We start from the raw sequence: 10,506 nt of genomic DNA, 5'->3' as shown, positions 1-10,506 counted from the left end.
AGAGGGATGGAGGCAGGGGCCATCTCCCCTCAAGCTTCCTGTGGGAACTTATTCTGCCTCACATTCCTCACCAAGGGAAGCCCAGCAGGGCCTGGCCCTTGGAGGGCTAAGTTTTGATGAAGGAGTCTGTACAACCTTGGGGGTTGGGGTTACTCAGAGGGAGTCCGGACCACCAGGGGGCTGGGGGGACCCTGAGGAGGAGTAAAGCTGGGTGACACATTTGGTGGTTTCAGTGTAGCTCAAGGCTGTGGGTGACAGATGGTCTGTCAGATCAGTTCATCAGGACTAATGGGCTGCTCCGTTAACCCGCCCATGGAACACGCTGGGTGCAGATTTCAACGGGAGCCTCTGGGACACTGGCTTTCAAGCCAAACACGATTCTAATGGGGAACTTTCATGTACCTTGAACAAACTGATGGAGGGTATTTGAGGGAAAGGCAGGGATTTTATCACCCTTCAAATCCCGAGATGACCCTCCTTCCAATTAACTATAAAAACAACTCTTTTTTTTTTTTTTTTTTTAAATTTTAGGCCACGCGGTGCAGCACGTGGGATCTCAGTTCCCCAACCGGGGATCAAACCCATGCTCCCTGCAGTGGAAGCGCGGAGTCTTAACCACTGGACCTCAGGGGAAGTCCCTAAAAGCAACTCTTGAGCACCTAGAGTGTGCAGATGAAAAAGCCACAACTGCCACCCACGGCTGCGGGGCTACCATTCGCCTCTCACTTCTGGCTTACTTCCTCCACGGCCTTTCCAGAGAACCCCCTCCCCACCCCCAACCCCCGCTCCTTCCTGCTCCCCGTCAGCCGGCCCCCTGGATGCCTCCATCTCAGCTGAGTCAGCCATGCCCCTCACAGCAACTGTTGCAATGTGGATCTTCCCCCCACCCCAGGCTGTGCCCAGCACCGTGCCAGGCACAGGGAACAAGGGGGTGGGGGCATGCCCTGAAAAGCACAGGGGCGGGTGAGGCCCATCTGGGAGCTCCCGCCAGGAAAGTCTTGGGGAAGAGATGAACAGAGGGCTGGGCATGGCGTGGCATGGGGGGTGGCGACAGGGGCACAGGAAGACAGAGGCCAGGTCCTGGGGGCGGGGGTGAAATTCAGCTGGCAAGGCTCCATGGAGGAGGCTTTGAGTTGCTTTGGTGCTGCAGCATGGGCAAGCCCCTGGAGAATTCTGAGCTGGGATAGTAACCAACATAAAGCTTTATTTGGGCAATTATGACGTCGGGCACTAGCTTCAGTATTTCACATGTATTTTCTTCTTCAGTCCTCAGGACAACACTTTATAGGATATCAGCATCCCATTTGAGGACTGAGGACTCTGAGGCACCGCAACTACTAGGTGGCAAAGCTGGGACGTGAATCGCAGTCTCTCTGGCCCTAGACCCACCAGGAGCTAACATTTAGTGAGCACTTGCTGTGGCCACATACCTTGTAGACAGCATGTCTCTTAATTATCCTGACCACCCTTGTCGGAACTTATCAGAGACCACCATTGTGCTACACTCTCTCTCTCCTCAGCCCCCAGAAGTGGTGTCATCTTTACTTGGGTAAAATTTTCAACACAGGGTGGGCACAGGGTGGGCCCTCAGCACAGGTCAGCAGCCGGGTGAATGAGCTGCCTTGGAAATGGCTCCTCCAGCCCCATGAAGCCTTCAGGTGACTGCAGCCCTGGCCAGCGTCTTAACTGCAATCTCATGACAGACCCCAAGCTAGAACCACCCAGCTAGGCAGCTCCCAGACCCCTGACTCCCCCTTGCTAAGTTTTGGAGTGATTTCTCACTCATCAGTAGGTAACTAATACACACTCCATTCAGGATCCTCCTGGCTGTGTGACTTGGGCATCTTTACCTCTCTGACCACATGTTTCTTCCAGCTCAGACCTCTCTGCTCAACTCCAGATCAATGCAACCCACAGCCCCCTTTAAATGGTCCCTCCCTCAGGCATGGGAACTTGGCACGTCCTAGATGAATGTCTCTTAAATCTACTTCCCACCATGGTTCAGGCCCTCATTGTCTCTCCCTTCAATTACTAAAACAGTCTCCTCACTGATTCTCCTGCCTTTTGTGTATATGGCTGCAAATAACAAAATCCCAAAATACCAATGGATTAGGGGAGGTAAATTGGGGGCACAGGTGAAAAAGGTGAAGGGGATTAAAAGGTACAAAATTCCGGCTATAAAATAAATAAATGGCTGAGATGTAATGTACAGCATAGGGAATATAGTCAAAAATATTGTAATAACTCTGTATGATGACAGATGGTAACTAGACTTATCGTGGTGTTCATTTCGCAATATATAAAAATGTTGAATCACTATGTTGTACACCAGAAACTAATATAATATTGTATGTCATTTATAATTCAATATAAAAAGATACCAATGGATTCTACTAGACAGAGGTGTATTTCTCTGTCACATTCAAGAAGTCCAGAGGTGGGTAGTGGAGAGTTAGCATGGTGCACCACAGTGCCAGGAACCCACCTTTTTCTATCTGATTGCTCTGTGGTGTATGGCTTTCATTCTCAAAGTTTCCTCATGGTCTAAAATAGCTGCTTGTGCTCCAGCCATCATATCCACATCCTAGTCATTAGAAAGGAGTAATTGGAGAAAAAGAAAACATCCCTTCCCTTTAAAAATTTTTTGCTTATTTTCCATTGACCACATCTAACAAGGAAGGCAAGGAAACAGTCTATTTTGAGGGTCACCATGTGCTCTGCTAAAAATATAGAAGTTTAGTCCTCAGGAAGAAGGGGAGATCAGGCATGCAGGACAATCAGCACTCTTTGCAGCACCCTCCACGCTGCTGCCTAGTAACAGGGTTTTATTATTACTTTTGTTTGTTTGTTCTTCATTATAAAAATAATATAGCATAGAAAACTGAGGCCCAGAGAGGGGTCACGGGGACTTGGTGGCTGTGCCAGAAGTGACCCTGAGCCTCAGTCCCTCTTGGCTCTGATCTCAGTTTCCTCAGCAGGTATTATTTTATTATTGGTGCAATGAAGCACACAAACATAGAACAAAAGAGCATTCCAGTTTTGACCTAAGATACAAAAGAAATTGAAAACAAATACATATAGTTATATCTTTTAAAATAACAAAGAAGAGTGACCCAAGGAAGCAGACTCTTTCCTGTTTCAATTCTTGGAATCAAGAAAAACTATTACACCGTCTTTTCAGGTTCTATGCCTCAAACCTATAGGATAAAGGCCATTTTCTTCCTTGTAAATATAAAACTTTCATTGTTAGGTGATAGTAATGGGAAACAAAGATGGAATATTGTTTGACTTGCTTAGTGTTTTTAATGACATAACCTGAAAAAAATGAACTTGAATTTAAGACTTAGCCTTTAGGATATATGCAGAACGTTAGCGGTGCTGGGAGTGAGTACGAGGCACTTCCCCTGTGGGGTACCATTTGAACCTTACCATTTGAGCCTTACAATAAGGTTTCTGTACCATTCGAACCTTACAATAAGCCAGGATTGCACACGTAATTGAAAAAAAAGACATTTAAAATAAATAAAATACAGCCTATACTCTCCCTAAATAAAATAAATATGTGCTCATTATAGAAAAATACAGAACTATATAAAAAGATAATTTTAATCACTCACAATTTTACCCTTCAGAGAGATCCCCATTGTTAATATTTTGATATGGTATCTTCTTCCTATATTTGTATATGTGAGATAGACCAATAGATAGAGAGAGAGAGAGAGAGAGAGAGAGATAGACAGACAGACTTTAAAAACTAACTTATGGGGCTTCCCTGGTGGCGCAGTGGTTAAGAATCCGCCTGCCAATGCAGGGGACACGGGTTCGAGCCCTGGTCCAGGAAGATCCCACATGCCGCAGAGCAACTAAGCCCATGCGCCACAACTACTGAGCCTGCGCTCTAGAGCCCACAAGCCACAGCTACTGGAGCCCGTGCACCTAGAGACCGTGCTCTGCCACAAGAGAAGCCGCTACAATTAGAAGCCTGCACACCGCAACAAAGAGTAGCCCCCGCTTGCCACAACTAGAGAAAGCCCACGTGCAGCAACGAAGACCCAACGCAGCCAAAAATTAATAAATAAATAAATTTGTAAATAAATAATAAATAATGTAAATAAATAATCCTATATTCAGGATCATTCTGAATATAGTTTTTTCCAAGATTGTATTATGAAAATTTTCACGCAGACAGCAAATCTAAAAGAATTGTTCAGTGATCACCCATATCCACCACTAGATTCTCCCATTAACAGTGTACTATACTTGCTTTATCACATAGTTACCCAAGTGTATATAGTTGGCTTTTCAAATTATCCTGCAGTAACAGATACCTCTTTTGGTGTGCATTTCTATTAATTTTACACATACAGACTCACGTAACCACCATGATCAGTATTCCGAACAGTGCCATCATCCCCAATATACTCCCTCTTGCCATCCCCAGGTAGGCACACCTTCCCCAACCCCTAGCCCTGAGAACCACTGATCTGTTCTCATCACCATTTTTTGTCTTTTCTAGAATGTCACATAAATTGGACCGTACAGTCTCAAAGGACATGTGTCCTTTGAAACTGGCTTCTTTCACCCACGTTTTTATGTGTATCAAGAGTTTGTTCCTTCTTACTCCTGAGTTCCCTAAGTGAACCACAGTTCATGTATCCAATCTTCCAATTTGGGTTGCTTCCAGTTTTTGGTGATTATGAGTAGAGCTGCTATCAACATTCTTGTATAGGTGTTTGTGTGAATGTAAGTTTTTGTTTCTCTAGGGTAAATATCTAGGAGTGGGAATGCTGGGTCATTGTTTTAATTTGCACTTACCCAATGGCTAATGACATTCAGTATCTTTGCATGTGCTTATTTGCCACCTGTATTTACCCTCGGGTGAAGTGTCTGTTCAACTCTTTTGTCTGTTTAAAATTGGTTGGTCATACCCCAAATAGCCAAAGCAATCTTGAGAAAGAAAAACAGAGCTGGAGGTATCAGGTTCCCTGACTTCAGACTATACTACAGGGAAGCTGCTGCATAGCACAGGGAGATCAGCTCGATGCTTTGTGACGACCTAGAGGGGTGGGATAGGGAGAGTGGGAGGGAAGCTCAAGAAGGAGGGGATATGGGGATATATGTATACATATAGCTGATTCACTTTGTTGTACAGCAGAAACTGACACAACATTGTGAAGCAATTATACTCCAATAAAGATATTTTTTAAAAGACTATACTACAAAGCTACAGTAATCAACACAGTATGGTATGGCACAAAAACAGAAATATAGATCAATGGTACAGGATAGAAAGCCCAGAGATAAACCCACGCACCTATGGTCACCTAATGACAAAGGAGGCAAGAATATACAATGGAGAGAAGACAGCCTTTTCAATACTTGGTGCTGGGAAAACTGGACAGCTACATGTAAAAGAATGAAATTAGAACATTACCTAACACCATACACAAAACTAAACTCAAAATGGATTAGAGACCTAAATGTAAGACTGGACACTTAGAGGAAAACATAGGAAAAACACTCTTTGACATAAATCACAGCATGATCTTTTTTGACCCACCTCGTAGACTAAGGAAAATAAAGACAAAAATAAACAAATGGGACCTAATTAAACTTAAAAGCTTTTGCACAATAAAGGAAGCCATAAACAAGACGAAAAGATAGCCCTCAGAATGGGAGAAAATATTTTCAAATGAAGCAACAAAGGATTAATCTCCAAAATATACAAACAGGTCATGTAGCTCAGTATCAAAAAAACAAACAACCCAATCCGAAAATGGGTGGAGGACTTCCATGGTGGCGCAGTGGTTAAGAACTCACCTGCCAATGCAGGGGACATGGGTTCGAGACCTGGTCCAGGAAGATCCCATATGCCACGGAGCAACTAAGCCCGTGTGCCACAACTACTGAGGCTGCGCTCTAGATCCCGCGAGCCACAACTACTGAGCCCACGTGCCACAACTACTGAAGTCCGCGCACCTCGAGCCCGTGCTCCACAACAAGAGAAGCCACCGCAATGAGAAACTCACACACTGCAACAAAGAGTAGCCCCCGCTTGCCGCAACTAGAGAAAGCCAGCGCACAGCGACAAAGACCCAACACAGCCATAAATAAATAGATAAAATTAATTAATTAAAAAACAAAACAAAACAAAAATGGGCGGAAGACCTAAATAGACATTTCTCCAAAGAAGACATACAGATGGCCGAGAGGCACATGAAAAGATGCTCAACATCACTAATTATTAGAGAAATGCAAATCAAAACTACAATGAGGTATCACCACACACGGGTCAGAATGGCCATCAACAAAAAATCTACAAACAATAAATGCTGGAGAGGCTGTGGAGAAAAGGGAACCCTCTTGCACTGTTGGTGGGAATGTAAATTGATACAGCCACTATGGAGAACAGTATGGAGGAGTTAAAAAACTAAAAATAGAATTACCATATGACCCAGCAATCCCACTACTGGGCATATACCCTGAGAAAACCATAATTCAAAAAGACACATGCACCCCAATGTTCACTGCAGCACTGTTTACAATAGCCAGGACATGGACGCAACCTGTGTCCGTCGACAGATGAATGGATAAAGAAGATGCGGCGTATATATACAATGGAACATTACTCAGCCATAAAAAGAAACGAAATTGAGTTATTTGTAGTGAGGTGGATGGACCTAGAGTCTGTCATATTGAGTGAAGTAAGTCAGAAAGAGAAAAACAAATACCATATGCTCACACACATATATGGAATCTAAAAAAAATGGTACTGATGAACCCAGTGACAGGGCAGGAATAAAGACGTAGACATAGAGAATGGACTTGAGGACACGGCGGGGGTGGGAGGGGGGAGCTGGGGCGAAGTGAGAGTAGCATCGACATATATACACTACCGGATGTAAAATAGCTAGTGGGAAGCAGCAGCACAGCACAGGGAGATCAGCTCCTGCTTTGCGATGACCTAGAGAGGTGGGATAGGGAGGGTGGGAAGGAGGCTCAAGAAGGAGGGGATATGGGGATATATGTATGCATATGACTGATTCACTTTGCCGCACAACAGAAACCAACACACTATTGTGAAGCAATTATACTCCAGTAAAGTTCTATTTAAAAAATGTCACATGTACCACAATGTCCATTGCAGCATTATTTACAATAGCCAGGACATGGAAACAACCTAAATGTCCATCAACAGATGAATGGATAAAGAAGATGTGGTACATACATATAATGGAATATTAGCCATAAAAAGGAACGAAACTGGGTCATTTGTAGAGATGTGGATGGACCTAGAGTCCGTCATAAAGAATGAAGTAAGTCAGAAAGAGAAAAACAAGTATCGTATATTAACGCATATATGTGGAATCTAGAAAAATGGTACAGATGAACCTATTTGCAGGTCAGGAATAGAGACGCAGGCGTAGAGAACGGACGTGTGGACACAGCGGGGGAAGGGGAGGGTGGGATGAGTTGGGAGATTAGGTTTGACATAATTACACTACCATGTGTAAAATAGATAGCTAGTGGGAACCTGCTGTATAGCACAGGGAGCTCAGCTCAGTCCTCTGTGATGACCTAGATGGGTGGGATGAGGGTGAGGTGGGAGGTCCACGAGGGAGGGGATATATGTATACATATAGCTGATTCACTTCACTTCATTGTACAGCAGAAACTAACACAACATTGTAAAGCAATTATACTCCAATTGAAAAAAAATGGTTGGTCGTTTTCTTACTGTTCAGTTTTAAGACTTTTTAATGAATTCTGGATACAAGTCTTTCGTCAGATATATGATTTGTAAATATTGTGTCTCAGCCCATAACTCGTCTTTTAGTTTTTTTATTTTTAAATTTTTTTGTCTTTTAGTTCTTCTAACAATATCTTTCAGAGATTCTTTTGATAAATTGATAAAGTCCAATTTATCAGTTATTTTCTTTCATGGATCTTGGGGTTTTTTTGGGTTTTTTATATAAATTTATTTTATTTATTTTTATTTTCGGCTGCGTTGGGTCTTCGTTGCGGTGCGCGGGCTTCTCATTGCAGTGGCTTCTCTTATTGCGGAGCACGGCGCGCAGGCTTTTGTAGTTGTGGCGCACGGGATTAGTTGCTCCGCGGCATGTGGGATCTTCCTGGGCCAGGGCACGAATCCGTGTCCCCTACATTGGCAGGCGGATTCTTAACCACTGCGCCACCAGGGAAGCCCTGGATCTCGGTCTTAGTGTCATGTTTTAGGAACTCTTTGACTAACCACAAGTCACGAAGATTTTCTCCTATGTTTTCTTCTAGACGTTTCATAGTTTTAGATTTTACATTTAGATCTATAACTCATTTTGACTTAATTTTAGTATAATGTGTGAGGTTTAGGACAAGGTTCACTTCTCTTGCATATAGATGTCCGGTAGTTCCAGCACCATCTGTTGGAAAGACTATCCTTTCTCCATTGAATTGCTCTGCACCTTTGTCAAAATCAATTGGCTATATTTATGTGGGTCTATTTCTAGGCTCTCTATTGTTTCATTGATCTATGTGTCCATTCCTCTGACAACACCACACTCTTGATTAATACTGCAAGCCTTGTTGTAAGTCCTAAAATCAGATCATGTCATTCCTCCAACTTTATTCTTCTTTTTCAAAATTGTTTTTACCTATTCTCGTTTCTTGGCCTTTCCATATAAACTTTAGAATCAGCTCGTCTGTATCTACAAGAATTCCTGCTGGGATCTGATTGGAATTGTGTTAAATCTATAGATCAGTTTTATGAATTGTGTCCCCCAAAAAGATATGTTGAAGTCCTAACCTGGGCCCAATACACCACCTCAGAATGTGACTTTATTTGGAAATAGGGCCATTGTAGATGTACTTAGCTAAGATGAGGTCATAGTGGAGTAGGGTGGGTCCTTAACCCAAGATCCCTATAAGAGAAGAGACAGACACACAGGGTGAATACCATATAACAACAGAGGCAGATGTTTAAGTGCTGCAGCTACCAGCTGAGGGACACCAACGATTGTGGGTAAACCACCAGAAGCTCGAAGAAGCAGGGACGGATCCTTCCCTGGAGGCTTCAGAGACAGCATGATCCTGCTGACACCTTGATTTCAGACCTCTAGTCTCCAGAGCCGTGAGACAAATCTTCGTTGTTTTAAGTCACCCAGTTTGTGGTACCTTGGTACAGCAGCTCTAGGAAACAAATTCGATCAGTCTGGGGACAAATGACGTCTTTACTACGTTGACTCTTCCAATCCATGAACATGATATGTTTCTCCGTGTATTTAGATCTTCTGTGATTTCTTTCATTAACATTTTATAGTTTTCAGCATAGACATCCTGCATATGTTTTGTTAGATTTATACCCAAGTATTTCTTTTTGTTGTCGTTTCTTTTTTTTGGAAGTGATTATAAATAGTACTGTCTTTTTCATCTGTTTCCAGTTGTTCGTTGCTATCATATAGAAATACGATTGATTTTTGTGTGTTAATCTTGTACCCTACAGCCACGATGAACTCAGTTATTACTTCTAAGAGTTCTAGAAATCTATAGCATTTCTGATGCCCTTACTTTCTTTGAAAAAATTATATTAATTGCTATAAAACATTCTGTGATACTTCACTCTTAATTTATTTTAGCAATTCCCTCCTGTTGGACATTTATATTGTTTCCTTTCATTATAATTACTATTATTATCAATGATGGAATGACTTTCAGATTCTGGGACATAAATCCCTGACCCCTTTCTAATTATGTCAGGGGCAAGATTCCTAGAAATGGGATTGGCAGGTCAAAGGGCTGAACCCTCCTCAAGCACGACACAGGGCTCAGCTGCTTTCCAGAAAGGTGAAACCAACTCCTTCTCACCAGGTACATGTGAGAGCACTTAGTGTTCTGAAACGTTGACAGCATCGGGAATTATCACTTTAAAGCTCTTTGCCATTTGATAGGGAAAAAACAGTATCTCTCTTGCATTTTAAAGTAGTCCTTTCTAAAATGCCAGCCTGTTCCACATCTGCTCAAAACCTTCCGTGGTGCCCTATTACCTTCAGAAAAAAGTCCATGCCCCTGGCTGACAGGTGGATTCCCCAAGATCAGCTCCAATTCACTTCCTTTCATTGTCAAATTAGGCTGCTTCCTTCTCCCCCAGGTGCTAACAGCACGGGCTGGTTATTTCTGAAACCCGCAGCAAAAGCTCTTTCCCCTCCAATGCTCTGCCCATGCTGTCTACTGAGCCTGGAATGCAGGTGTGCTCACCCTGCCTACCCCTCCCCAAGGGGTTACCTAGGAGAGGTTTAGAGTGGTGGGTCTGGATCCGGACTGACTGTGTTCCAGCCCAGCTCTGCTGTGTGGCCTTTGGAAAGTTACTTAACCTCTCTGTGCCTCAGTTACCACAACTGTAAAATGGCAGTAAGGAGAGCAGCTACCTCATAGGGTTGTTGCAAGGATTAAATGAGTTAATAATAATATATCAGAACTGTGTCTGGCACTTGGGAAGTATTACTACATCTTAGC

The sequence above is a fragment of the Monodon monoceros genome, unplaced genomic scaffold (assembly GCF_005190385.1).
Source record: "Monodon monoceros isolate NGI ecotype Baffin Bay Population unplaced genomic scaffold, NGI_Narwhal_1 Super_Scaffold_3, whole genome shotgun sequence".
Taxonomy (NCBI): domain Eukaryota; kingdom Metazoa; phylum Chordata; class Mammalia; order Artiodactyla; family Monodontidae; genus Monodon; species Monodon monoceros.
This window is presented reverse-complemented; position numbering follows the sequence as displayed.